General features: G+C 47.1%; 2 long non-coding RNA genes across 2 annotated transcripts in view; both read left to right on the forward strand.

The window, feature by feature from the left end:
* Positions 1 to 4566, forward strand: part of LOC106810542 — a 35557-nt gene extending 30991 nt beyond the window's left edge. Inside the window, exon 3 of the long non-coding RNA XR_001394032.1 lies at positions 4485 to 4566. This is a non-coding gene — a long non-coding RNA (uncharacterized LOC106810542). The remainder of the gene's footprint in view (positions 1 to 4484) is intronic.
* Positions 4567 to 4681: 115 nt separating this feature from the next.
* LOC106810543 lies at positions 4682 to 14131 on the forward strand. The gene is made up of 3 exons (XR_001394033.1): positions 4682 to 4716; positions 7175 to 7316; positions 11861 to 14131. It is a non-coding gene; the product is annotated as an uncharacterized LOC106810543 (long non-coding RNA).
* The last annotated feature ends 1002 nt before the right edge of the window (positions 14132 to 15133 follow it).

Genomic DNA, 15133 nt, shown 5'->3' on the forward strand with positions numbered 1-15133 from the left:
GCGAGTAAGATTTGCGCACCAGAACTCGCTCTGGCCTGGCGCATGTCGTGCCCGCGTGGTGACCACTGCGTACGAATCTACTTGCGCGGCTCGCTCGCGCGGTCAAAACCATAGACAATATATTAGGACACTATTATATTATTTACTTGTAGTACTAACTAAATGAGACTTACTTTTATGCGTAAACGCAGAATAGAAGTCTAACTCTACACGGAGTTCGCGGGGTAAAGATTTGCTACAGGAGGAAGACTGCATCACGGACGGCAGGGTGTTAAGCTATTCATCAGAGCCCATGCAATCTCGCGTTCGCTGAAGCGAAAAGTTGTTGAGTTTTTTTCGCCTCCGAATAACTCGAGTTCGCCCGCAATTATACGTAGTCGTGCCTATTGTCGTAACGCTCTGTTAAATGATAATAGTTAAGAATGACCGCTATGCGCCAAACTTCTCTGATGACGGGAAGATCATCAAATCATTTTGAAAACGGAAAATACTGCGGCAGCGGCCAGGCGGCGCGGCAGCGGCGGCGGCGGCAGCGGCGGCAGCGGCGGCGCGGCAGCGGCGGCAGCGGCGGCTGGCGGCGGCGGCAGGCGGTCGGCGGCAGCGGCGGCGACGGCGCGCGAGTGGGCGGCGACGGCTCGAGAGGAGGCGGTGCGGCCGGCGGTGGCGCGCGTGCGGGGCGGTGGAGAGTGGTGGGAGGCGGCGGGGAAGGAGGCAGTTTTGAGAGTTTTCGCAGAAGCGTGATCTTTTCTTTCCATAGGTCAATCAAGAACATAGGGCCTCTAGTGAGCGTGTGCCAATATGGTTGAGCTTGTTTCGTCGCTCGAATGACGTCAACAGTGTCGATAATATTCATGCACATCCAAAATTCATAAATTATTAATAATCCTCACATAGTCGAGCGATTACAGACGCAATTGAGCGCTGAAAGTCGGTGATCGAATCCCATACGATTTTTAATTAATTTTCCTGTTTATCGTATTTTTCTTCTTTATCCGATTTAACAATATGTTTTTCAATTAACATCCAAAATATTTACATGACTTTATTTACAAACCAATTATAACAATAAAGAAATTTTTACACAATTAAATAAATTTTATTTTTTTTATTTAAAAAAAAAAGATGGGTTTGGGTGAAGGGTTAGCGGTCACAATGCAAATGAATGCGCCACATAAAACCAGGAGTTTGAGGCACTGATTATGTATCAACAATGGCAGCGCTCACTATGAGCCTATGTTCTTGATTAGACCTAGGAAAAAAAATCCGCTGGCAGGAAACAATCTCGAGGTCTTCGGATTGATCGCGGGTCGAATTTTCGTCGCTCTCGAGCTCTGACGGTCATCAGTTTACGTGCGTCACGGTGATTAGGAGAAATCACCACCGTACGTGGGTCGACTCGATTTTGAGTTCGCGTGAGGAAAAATGATACTGCCGTACGATGGCAAATGATGATTGCCTGAGTAAGTGTAATAATTATGCTCCGCCCTGCATGTTCTATTGGATAACCTGCAGGTCGACGTCGCCCACACGTCGCCGCCATCTTGGAAATCACAACACACACGCACGCACGCACACCACCACGCATCCAGCAACACACATCATACACGCACGCACACACGCACGCACGACACGCTAACACAAAAACAACACAACACACATACCCCTACACACACACACCTACGCACACCTACGCGGGCGCCCGCACGCAGTGGCACAACACACACACACGCAACAAAGACCCCCCCCCACACACACACAATGCACACCACACACTCGTCGGTGGCTCGTAAACACCTTAATAGCTGCACTTCACTTGGAAACTAGCAGCGACAGGCGCGCCATGTAGCCGAAGCTGAGGAAAGTGCGCGCCACCCGAACGGAAATTATCACGGACCGGAAACGTCAGGTCTATGTCTGATTTAGAACGTCAGCGCTATCGTCGCATATAAGCAACGGCGGGGGCGTAGCGAGGTGACAATCCGGCCTTAATCCGAGTTTAATCCGGTCCAGCAGGTGACACGTCCGGCCCAATTCAGTTCAATCCGGTTCACAGGGTGATAATGCTGCGTTTCCAGAAATAACCGTGCGCACTAACCTCAATAACAACCACGGAGTTTTTCCGAATATTCTATGGGGACATTCAATCAGCGGGATATTATAGTACGAGCTAAGTTTAGCAACGGCGTACTTGTCCGCCCGCTTTGCACGCTTTACGCGCGCGCTACTCGAACATGTTCCAACTCGCTCGCAGGAATCGGCATAACGAGGCGGGACGCGCACGCAACCGAGCCGGATTCGAACGCCGAACAAAGCTACGTTTGGTTGATTGGCAGAGTCTCTTTCGCGCCGTGCGTCAAAACGTGTGTCACACAATTATCATCGCAGATCCCGACGTAAACACACATTAATCCGTTCCTTGACCGCGCAACCAATGCTCGCCGGGGTAACCGACAGTTCCCTGCGCCGCAACCAAGGCTCGCCGATAACCGACGTCTCTCTGCGCGCCCACACCAACGCTCCGCCGAGGTAACCCGAGTTCTCTCCCGCACGTGAGCTTCCCGCCGTGCCTAACGACGCGGTATATATAATACTACTATATGACTTATACATACGTTAATCCACGCGATGGCAGTTTTTTTAGTATCGGGGTGTATTATTAGCCGAATCATGTGGCGCGAGGGAGAGTTCAGCGACCCCTCAAACTGTCTAATCAGCGGGAGAGTGGGACACCGAGAACAACGACAGGGATTTCATGCATAGATCATCAATGAGTACATAATAGGAGATTACTGTCATAATCTTCTCATTATCTACTCATGATATCTATCATCGGCGCGCGGTGTGGCTAGTGGCGTGTGTCTGTGTGTAAGTGGGTATGTGTGGGTGTGTGGTGGTGTTGTGTGTGTCGTGTGTGGCTCTCCTGTCCTGTGATGTTGTGTGTGTTAGTGTCAGTGTGTGCTGTGTGTGTGTGTCGTGTGTGACCTGTGTGACTGTGTGCGTTGCGTATGTTTATCGTGTGTCGTGCTGTGTGGTGTGTGTGTGTGTGTGTGTGTGTGCTGTGTGTGCTGTTGTGTGTGTGCGGTAATGTGTATTGTTGTGTGTGAGTGTGTGCTGTGTGTGTGTGGTATGATGTCGTAATAATATATATATATATATATTAGTGTGTGTGTGTGTGGTGCGTGGTGTGCGTAGGTGTGTGGTGTCGCGCGTGCTCGCTTGAGCTGGCGTTGGTGCGTGTGAGTGTGTGTATGTGCGTGACATACATGTGTATTACGCGTACACGAACGTACGTGTATACGTGCATGCACGTACATAAGATATCCATGCTTCAATTAATGAATGCATTGCAAGCCACTCTACTTACGCCAACCCTACGTGCGTGAACCCCAACCACCACCAAGCCACCATCCCACCTCTCTTCAACCACCACCCCAGCCACCACCCCACCTCTCCCCAACCACCACCCAGCCACCACCTCAACCACCATCACAACCACCACGCCACGCACCCCACCTCTCCCCAACCACACCAGCCCACCCACAAACCACCATCAACAACCACCACAACCACCAAACGCAAACCACGCACTCAGCCACCACCCCACCTCCCCAACACCACCAGCCACCACCTCAACCACCATCACAACCACCACACACCACCAACACAACCACCACTCAAGCCACACCCACCTCTCCCCAACACCCACCCCACCACCACCTCAACCACATCACAACCACCACTGCCCAACCACCACCCCACCACAACCACCACCAGCCACCAGCCCACCTCTCTCCACACCACCCCAACCACCACCCAACCACCACCCAAAGCACCACACAACCACCACCCCAACCACCACACCACCACCCACAACCACCACCCCAAACCTACCCCACACCACCCAATCACCACCCCCAACTACCACCACAACCACCACCACAACCACCACCACAACCACCACCCAGCCACCACCACAACCACCACTCCAACCATCACCCCCAACCACCATCTAAACCACCCCAAATCACCTACAATTCCACCCATCACCACACCCCAACTACCCCACAACAACCACTCCAACAATCACCCAACGCACACACAACCACCGCCCAGCCACCACCACACCACCACCACCAACCATCACCCCTAAACACCACCCAACCACCACTCAATCACTTACATTACCCACCACCATCACCCCCCACTACCACCCAACCACTTACACCAACCACCAACTCAACCACCATCGCACTACACCACACCATCCCTTACACACCACCCCCAACCACCACCCAACCACCACTCAAACTCCACACCAACACCACCCCACCGACCACCACAACAAACCCAGAACCACTACCCCCCAACCACACCTACAACACCACCCAACCACCCCCAACCACACCTCATTGCAACCACCCAACACCACCCCAACCACCACCTCCAGCTCTGACTCGCTTCTCTCTCGCTACTTGTGTTCTCAGAGTGTGAATCCGGCCGCACTGTCGCTCATGAAGAGACCGTTCTGCAACGCGTTCCCGGCTGCGAGTCGCTAACAACAGCGAGACCGACTCAAGGCGACGATCTCTCTACCAAGACCATCGAGACGGCTGAGAAAGATTGTCACGAGGCGGCGTTGTGGGAGGCACTCCGGATAGGCTGAGCAGCAGCAGCAACAACAACGTTGAAGTACACGGCAGCGATATGTCGCAAAATGTGAGTATGTGTGTCGGCGCATGTAGTTGTGTGTAGACCGCGTCGTGCGCATGCGTGATCACGATCACAGCCGCGAGTTCCGTTACGTCGTCTTAATTCGTCTTTTCATCATCATTGCATTATTATTATCATCATCATCATCATTATATTATTATTATTATCATCATCATTGTCATCGTTGTTGTTGTCGTGCTTGTTGTTGTTGCTTTAGCTGTTGCTGTGTTTTTGTTGCTGCTGCTTTTATTGTTGTTGTTGTTATTGTTTTTGTTGCCGCTGCTGCTGTTATTGTTATTGTTGTTGCTGTTGTTGTTTGCTGCCGATGTTATTCATTTGAGTTTAAACAGTTTCTAATGTCAACAAAGCGCGGGGCTTTCTGCTCACGAAGGCGACAAGCACGGCCGACCTTCTCGTTTTAATAGTCTCGAGAACTTCCTGTGTAACCGGAAGCCGTAACATGACGAGACACACAATTTCAGACGACGACGTCTCGGCCAGTAACCGCTGCCGGCCCATCGCGACCACTGGTCCCCCCTCGTTCCAGACAGTACCTCTCGCGGTGCCCGCGGTTCCCTCGAACGTCGTCTAACCAGAATCACTGCTAGTTTACAAGTTTATGTTACAGCGTTGATGACGTTCGGTGTTAATGTCGTTAAGGAAATGCGCTGATAAGCCGACACGCGCGGCGAAATGAGATAACGAGATGAGCTAGACTCTGTGAAGTAATTATTGTAATGTAGGCTAAGCTTGAATAAGCCTTGTTATGTCAATTATTCGCTCTTATCTAAACAATAATAAGCTGTGTCGTTATCGATCTTTCACGCGTTTTATTTTATTTGATTCGTTAGTTATTTCGTCTGTTTGCGTTAGGCTGTACTGTTTGTGTAGAGCTGCGACATGAAACTAGGTGAAAGGATGAAAGTCACAGAAACAACACGCACGCACGCACACACACACCACTTCTCTCGTTCTCTGCTTCTCCTCTCTCTCTCCCTCTCTTTCTCTCTCTCTCTCTCTCTCTCTCTCTTTTTCTCTCTCTCTCTCTCTCTCTCTCTCTCTCTCTCTCTCTCTCTCTCGCTCGCTCGCGCTCTCTCTCGCTCTCTCTTTCTTTCTCTTTCTCTTTCTTACGCACACACACTATGTGGAATATGTATCACTAATTGGTATAATTAGATCAAAGGCACGATACACTTATCAGTCGGGTTAGTAAGACAGCGTATGCGACAGGTAATAAAGTACATCTAGCGGTTTAATACAATAAGAATTCAGCGTCGGTGAAGTTATTGTAAATATGAATGAATAAATAAATAAATAGTTGTCAGTAAGAAGATAAATAGATGTATTCCAAACCTTGCGACTCAGTATCAATACCGTCGATACGCGGTTATAGTTTAATATTAAAATGCGGTGATTATTAAGTATGAATGATCTATTTACAGTTAATATTTTACAGGCGCGTCCTTGTGATAGCCTTGGCTGCTATAATAATATCAGGAGTAGATAATAGAAGAATTATTATAATCTCTTCTATTATCTACTCCTGATAATATGCATTCTAACGCAAAAGCGTTCGGTCCATCGTTCATCATTTCGCCATATGAAAGCCACCTTACAATAATCGAAGGTAGCAGCACCGAAAATACGTCAATTCCTCGCGATAAACTACGTTGAATTTTAAATTAAAGCGAACGCAAAAAAATAATGTTTATCAGTCTCATTAGGCTGCTCATTGATCAGGGGACGGAGGAATTAGAGGCTTCCGTTGAGATAACGCTAGATGTCGTTCGTATCGTTTATAGTTGCGAAGGACCGCATTGTTACATTTTATCGGATGATTGCATCAGGAGCGTATTATATAGACATTACATCTCTATATAGATATCTATATTATACACTCCAGAATGCATGTGATCACATTGAAGTTACTACGGAGATCCTACTTTCTACCGAATGCGCATTCTTAAATGTCATTCGAAGCGGTAGTGTGAGCGGTCTTGGCGACGTGAGATGCAAAGACTAGTATACGTTCATTTCACAGAAAACGAGAGATTTTATTTATCACGACGGCCTGTGGGGAAAGACGAGCTGTAGGTCTGGCCGAACTACCAAGCGGTCTTGCGCATCTTACGTCGTGGCTGCGGACATGTGGGTCGGGGGAGAGGCAAGGACCCGTGGCTACGTGGCGTAGATCCACTTTCACTACCCCGCGTGGGTAGCAGGGGCCGGGATTCTTCTCTCCATGACGCAGATCCACTGTTACTACTCCGTGCGTGTGTAGCGGAGCCCTGGACCAGTCTCTACGCGACGCAGATCTACTGTCACTACTCCGCGCGTGTGTCGTGTTCGTCTACCCCATGTGCTGTTTCGACTAGCCTATCACGCCGACCCGAACGTCAGCGGCTACAGGGAAGCGTTTACTTTTTACATTCACTAGATAGCTAGCTGCATTTGCGTTTTCCAGATACAAAAGCGTCCGTTCTGCAACAGCATCGTCGGCTGCCTCAGCTCAAGAAGGAAGCGGTCACTGGCATCTCTCAGACGGTCGGCGAATGCGATGTAAACAGGCACCGCTCGCACCGCCGCGCGCGCGCCATTAATCACAGGTAATCAGCGAGGCTACAACTGTCACCTAATCCAGGCACGTCTCTCCTGGGATCGGTAATGTCCCTATTATCTACTCCTGGTAATATCCAGCTAGTGGTGGTGGCAGGGTCGTGTGCGCCCACGCGCAGGTTGGACACGCACGCCATGCCACTGTAACAAGCATAGATACGCACTGTCGCTCATGAAGAGACCGTTCTGCAACGCGTTCACCGGCTGCGGTCGCTACAACAAGCGAGCCGACTCAGGCGACGATCTCTCTACCACAGACATCGAGACGGCGAGAAAGATTGTCCACGAGGCGGCGCTGTGGGAGGCACTCTCGGATAGGCTGAGGCAGCAGCAGCAGCAACAACCGTTCGAAGTAACGGGCAGCGATATGTCGCAAAATGTGAGTATGTGTGTCGGCGCACGTAGTTGTGTGTAGACGCGGTCGTGCGCATGCGTGATCACAGTCACAGCGCCGAGTTCCGGTTACGTCGTCTTAATTCGTCTTTCATCATCATTGCATTATTATTATCATCATCATCATCATTATTATTATTATTATTATCATCATCATTGTCATTGTCGTTGTTGTTGTCGTTGCTGTTGTTGTTGCTTTAGCTGTTGCTGTTGTTTTTGTTGCTGCTGCTTTTATTGTTGTTGTTTGTTGTTTTTGTTGCCGCTGCTGCTGTTATTGTTATTGTTGTTTGCTGCCGATGTTATTCTTTGAGTTTAACAGTTCTAATGTCAACAAAGCGCGGGGCTTTCTGCTCACGAGGCGACAAGCACAGCCGACCTTCTCGTTTTAATAGTCTCGAGAACTTCCTGTGTAATCGGAAGCCGTAACATGACGAGACACACAATTTCGACGACGACGTCTCGGCCAGTAACCGCTGCCGGCCCATCGCGACCCACTGTGTCCCCCCTCGTTCCAGACAGTACCTCTCGCGTGCCCGCGTTCCCTCGAACGTCGTCTAACCAGAATCACTGCTAGTTACAAGTTTATGTTACAGCGTTGATGACGTTTCGGTTGTTAATGTCGTTAAGGAAATGCGCTGATAAGCCGACGCGTGCGGCGAAATGAGATAACGAGATGAGCTAGACTCTGTGAAGTATTTATTGTAATGTAGCTAAGCTTGAATAAGCCTTGTTATGTCAATTATTCGGCTCTTATCTAAACAATAATAAGCTGTGTCGTTATCGATCTTTCACGCGTTTATTTTATTGATTCGTTAGTTATTTTCGTCTGTTTGCGTTAGGCTGTACTGTTTGTGTAGAGCTGCGCATGACCTATGTGAAAGGAATGAAAGTCTACAGAAACAACACGCACGCACGACAATCACACACCACTTCTCGTTCTCTCTCTCTCTCTCTCCTCTCTCTCTTTCTCTCTCTCTTTCTCTCTTTCTCCTCTCTCTCTGCTCTCTCTCTCATTCTCTTTCTCTTCTCCTAGCTTGCCGCTCTCATCTCTTACTCTCTTTCTTTTCTCTCTCTCTCTCTCTTTCTCTTCTCTCTCTTCTCTCTCTCTCTCTCTCATCTCTCTCCTCTCTCTCGCTCCGGTCGATTCGCGCTCTCTCTACGACTCTCTCTTCTCTTTCTTTACTCTTATTATCGCACACACACTATGGTGGAATATGTATCACTGATCTGTATAATGATCAAGCACGAATACACTTATCAGTCTGGCTTAGTAAGACAGCGTATGCGACAGGTATAAAGTACATCTAGTCGGTTTAATACAATCAAGATTCAGCCCGTCGGTGAAGTTATTGGTAAATAATACGGAATAATAAATAAATAGTTGTCAGAAGAAGATAAATAGATGTATTCCAAACCTTGCGACTCAGTATTCATAGTCGATACGCGTATATTTAATATTAAAATGCGTACAGATCGTTCAGTGATTTTAAGATGACATGATCTATTTTAGTTAATATTTTACAGTGCGCGTCTTGTGATATCCTTGATGCCTATAATATATGCATATCTAAACGCAAAAAGCGTTCGGTCATCTTTATATTTCGCATATGTAGCCACCTGTACATATCGACTTGGTTCAGCAGCATCGACATACGTCATTCCTCGCCCGATAACTACGTTAATTTTAATTAAGCGAACGCAAAAAATAATGTTTATCAGTCTCATTAGGTGCTCTATTGATCAGGTACGGTAGATATTTAGAGGCCTTCCGTGAGGATAACGGCTAAGATGTACTTAGATATCTGTTGTATAGTTGGGCCGCATTGTTGACTTTTATCGTATGATTGTATAGGAGCGTATTATAAGACAATTACATCTCTATATTAGATGTATCTATATTATCACTCCGAATGCATTGTCACATTTGAAGTTACTCGGAGATCTGCTTTATCGAAGCGCTTCTTAAATGTCATTCGAAGCGGTAGTCGTGAGCGAGTTTTGCGACGTGAGAGGCAAAGAATGGTGTTCATTTCACAGAAAAACGATGATATTTTAGTTATCACGAGGCCTGTGAGGGGAGACGAGCTGTAGTCTGCCGAACTACAAGCGTCTATGTCGTCTGACGTCGTGGGATCGGACATGTGGGTTCGGGTGAGAGCGGACCGTGCTACGTGCGGAGAATCACTTTCACTACCCGCCGTGTGTAGCAGGGCGGTCACTTCATGACGCAGTCCTAGCTGTCACTACTCCGTGCGTGTTCTGTAAGCGGAGGCTTCTGGACAGTCTCTACGGAACGTAGCATACTACTGTCACTATCTCGGCCCATGGCGCGTGATGTCCGGTGTTCGTTCTACCCATGTGCTGTTTGATAGCCTATCACGTATACGACCTCAACAGATACGGCAGCGGTACAGTGGAAGGTTTAATTTACATTTAACTAGATAGGCTAGCTGTCATTTGCGTTATTTCCGTACAAAAGCGTCCGTTCATGCCGAGGACAGCATCGTCGCGCCTCAGCTCAAAGAATGGAGAGCGGTCACTGGTCATCTCTCAGACGGTCGGCAATGCTGATTGTTAAACAGGCACTCTCTCGCAACCGCGCGCGCGCACATTTAATCACAGGTAATCGCGACAGGCTGCACTGTCACCTTATCAGGCTACGTCTCTCCTGAGGTGGCGCTGATCTTTATGTCCCTATTATCTACTTCTGGGTATATTCAGTCAGTGGTGGTGGCAGGTCGGTGTTCGCTCCACGCGCAGCGTTTGGCACACCACGCATGCCACTGAACAGAGGCAGTGATAATAGGTGATATGATTTAATTTATGCGAGTTGTTATATATATGGGGTGATAGATTAGGTAGTAGGTAGCTATATATATTATTCCTCTTATATATTATTATATATATATTATTTAATGTTCATATCTATGATTAGTTATGGTTGCTTGTGTCCTGTGGTGTATCTGTTCTACATCTATCGCTTTGTGCTGTGTGTGTAGATGAGGCAGTATTTACAGCATGTAATGTATACATTAGTGTGCGACCATTGGACAGGTGTACAAGCCATGATGCTCGCACCATAATTATCCCATTCATCTGACTGATTGTTCTGCTTCGTTTGACCCGTGATACCGCCTTGCAGGAGACTCTGCTTGCGTCATCTACAAAACCCACGTCATTGCCAGCGACGTAACCGCGAGCCTATTCTGAATAATTCTCGGTAATCTAATTCGTGAGCGAGTGGTGCGGCGCGGGGCCCGGCGTACGCGCCGTCAGACGCTAAAAATATCTGTAATCGTCGGTGGGTCGGCGTAAAAAATCCCGCCGCTCGGTGCGAACTATCGATACAGATAGAAGAGATCTATTCCATATCTACATGGTCGAACGTACCCGCTGATGGTGGCGTCCCCTGACGGGGGGTTCTGCTGCGATAGCAACGTCATAGATATACTCCCATAGATCCATCCTCATAGATCCACTGGTTACGGCCAAAGCATCGTCGGAATATAATGCCTGAAGTCACAAATATGAATAATTGCATGTGGGGGTTACAATAATGAGGTGGCTCTATTAATTGTGGTGACGCTATCACATGTTCCGTGATCATTTAATTGCTCACGCGAGCGCAACACACACGCACACACACAACGCAGCGCACACACACACAAACACACACAACAAACACACACACACGCACACAACACACACATCACCAACACGCCACGCACACGAACACACACGCAAAAAACACACACACACACACAACCACCAACTACCACCACACCCACGCACACGCTCGCTAGACGCACGGTATCAACACACGACACACACGCGCTGCCGCACACACAAGCCGCACACAAACATTGCACGCACCACGCAGGCAACCCACACGCACCCACACTACACAAAGTTCACCCAACACAATGCACTGTGCACGCACGCCACGCACGAAACAACCGCAACAGCACGCACGCACGAGACAGCAACACACAACACACACACAACACAACACACACAACAAACCACACCTAACACTACCACATCCCACACACACATGGACTCCATCACTCATTGAGAGCCCAGGAAACCTCGCGCAACGTTACGTCTCTGATAACATACATGAACATTTTTTCCTCTTCAGAACGAATGCGATTTGCAGTCTCGAAAAACTTGTTACGAGGACGTACTTCACGCACAAGAAGTAATTTCCTATCTAACCGGATGGCGATGTGGGAACTAACATCCAGGCTTGATGCTACCTACGCCAAGATGCCGGTGATCAGAGAGGGAGGATCAAACGACGCCGCACTTACTCCCATGCGATATCACACGCGATAAACCGTACAGCACAAGGTCAGCACAAGGTCAGCACAAGGTCAGCACAAGGTCAGCACAAGGCCAGCATAAGGTCAGCATAAGATCAGCACAAGGTCAGCATAAGGTCAGCACGTTAGCAGACGACTCTCTCTCTATCTTCTAACCACGTTCATCATCACCGTGCCGCGGCCATCGTCCCTCTCACTCACGCTTAGCTCGCCCGCGGAGAGACACCTATAGACACCTATAGACAGTTATATACAGCTGTAGACACATATAGACACCTATAGACAGGTATATACAACTGTAGACACCTATAGACAGTTATATACAGCTGTAGACACCTATAGACACCTATAGACAGGTATATACAACTGTAGACACATATAGACAGTTATATACCGCTGTAGACACCCATAGACAGTTATATACAGCTGTAGACACATATAGACACCTATAGACAGGTATATACAACTGTAGACACCTATAAACAGTTATACACAACTGTAGACACCAGGTCCTATAGACAGTTATATACAGCTGTATACACCTATAGACACCTATAGACAGTTGTATACAAGTATAGACAGCTATAAACGTCTATAGACGTCTATATACATCTCTAGAGACCTATAGACATCTATAGACACCTATAGACACCTATAGATAGTTATATACAGCTATAGACAGTTATAAACGTCTATAGACATCTATAGATACCTATAGAAAGCTATACAAGCGATATACAGCTATGGATAGCTATACTCTATAGACTCTATATAGCAATCTATAGGCAACTATAGCTAGCTATAGATATGATTTTTGTAATAAATTTAGTTTACGTTCATCGTTCGACTTCGCGCGCGGTATTGCGAACGTCGGACGTCTTTCCCGGTGCGTCACTTCCTCTGCTTCCCCTACCTTCCCCCGGCGTACAGCGTCGCGGGAAGATACCAGAAGCTAACGAGAATGCACGCAGCAGCAAGAGACAACGTACGAAACGTCAATGACCAGTAACTTCCTCCCCCCCCCCCTCCCTCCCCGCGTAATTTCCCCCTCTCGAGCATGCTTTCGCAAACACGTCACGCCTCGTGTGAATCGCTAATACTATATACGGATTTTGTTGACGCTCGTGCGGACGGAAAAGAAGATAAAATTGTGTACGATGTTAGAACAAGCTACGCCAATCTCGCGAGAGAATTGCGCTATTTATGATTGATTATGAAGAGTGTTTAGTCGTTGTTGGGAAATCTTACGCGAGGAAAGACAGGAAGGCAACCGTGTCGACTAATTGGATAGTTACGTGACCACGTGACAGTGTTAAAAAAAGCATCGTGCTGTTTTATTATTAACTAGACAGCTTTCATGTTTACTTATACATATCAGTTATTGAGTAATCGTTAGTTTTCTTATAGTTCATTGATCACGCAGCCTTCAGGATTTGTTTGAACAGGTATCGTTCTTGCTCACCATATAAAAACTTGCGTATTCGCACATGACCTATCCGATGGACGGACACAAGTTGGGGTTGACATTTTCGAATATGTTCACTTTTAATTGCTGCAATATTCTGTAATATTTTGTGGTCAATCGAGATCGTTTTCTTAGAGTTAGATAATATTCATAATGCATATCATCTAATTACGGATGTTAACAGGCAGTCCGTTTCGATATATTCGAGATTGACTACATAGACTATACTCGCAATTATATACATAAATATATACGTTTCGTACATGGGTTATCTACTGCACAGTGCTATTTCGAATAGCGTGAGGCTACATTAGGCCCCACGGCTGCTATTCGTTTGCTTTGTTGTATTTCTATGCACGTATTCTTTGGGGATTCAATATAGCACCGAAAACGCGGTCATATTCTCGCTATCGTTAACTCTTTGACATCGCCGTCATTACACGGACGACGTTTCATCAAAAATTATCCGACAGACAACTTGTGAAATGCGCAAGTAATGATGTAGTAGTAAGGTACGTGTGGTAAGCCGTAATGAAAAGGTCAGCGTTTTGGCACAGTAATGTACAAACGACCGTTCTGTAAAAATAAAGATGGCGGTGAATAAAGGATTTTTTTTCGATAACTCTTGAGCGCATATATTTGTCAAACTTGGTGCTTTGGAGCTATATTTTATACTATTACACTCTTTAAAATTTATTATTATTATTATTTACAATAAATTTATATGTTATTATTAAAAATACGATAAATTAATCTCTATGAGATATGGTATACGTTCCCGAAAAGCTCTAACACTTGGAATGTCGAGTGTGGAGGAGCTCAGTAATTGGGGTGCATAATACAACACAATACTCGATAATAGAACATAACAAAACATAACACAACACCATACAATTAAATAAAACAATATACCGTGATATACACAACGCAAATAAATTTACGTCCTATAACCGCTGAGCTCGTCTCAAATTATTTAACTTTTTTTCTTCCTGCTTTTTCTTCACTTCTTTTTCTTCCTCATCTTTGTCTTCACTCTCGACGATACAGTCATTAACATTATCATCATCATAGTCGTCCCAGCAATATGTCACGTGTCCCTGGCACATACTCGAAACTAGATCCGACCTAATTTTCGTAAAGAATGTGGCCGGATATATAATTAGACGCAATAGCATCACTTCTGATCAACATTTATACAGCCGCCGCACATCGCGACGCGAGCGAATAACGGTATCGGGCATTTTTCTATCGATACTCTGTATCGATGTGTTTGCAAGTTATACACCGGAGCGTACTACACACACACACGTGCGCACGCACACACACGCACATACAACACACACGCACACACGCACACGCGCGCATACAACACACACACGCACATATAACACACACGCACACACACACACACACACGCGCGTACAACACACACCCGCACATATAACACACACGCACACACACACACACACACACACACACACACACACACACACACACACACACACACACACACACACACACACACACACACACACGCGCGCGCGCGCGCGCGACTACGTCCGACCGTCCGCGTCGTCGTACGACGGACGACGGTCGTAGTACGGTAACGGTACGACGGTAGGTA

This window comes from Priapulus caudatus, unplaced genomic scaffold, assembly GCF_000485595.1.
Source record: "Priapulus caudatus unplaced genomic scaffold, Priapulus_caudatus-5.0.1 Scaffold450, whole genome shotgun sequence".
NCBI lineage: Eukaryota > Metazoa > Priapulida > Priapulimorpha > Priapulimorphida > Priapulidae > Priapulus > Priapulus caudatus.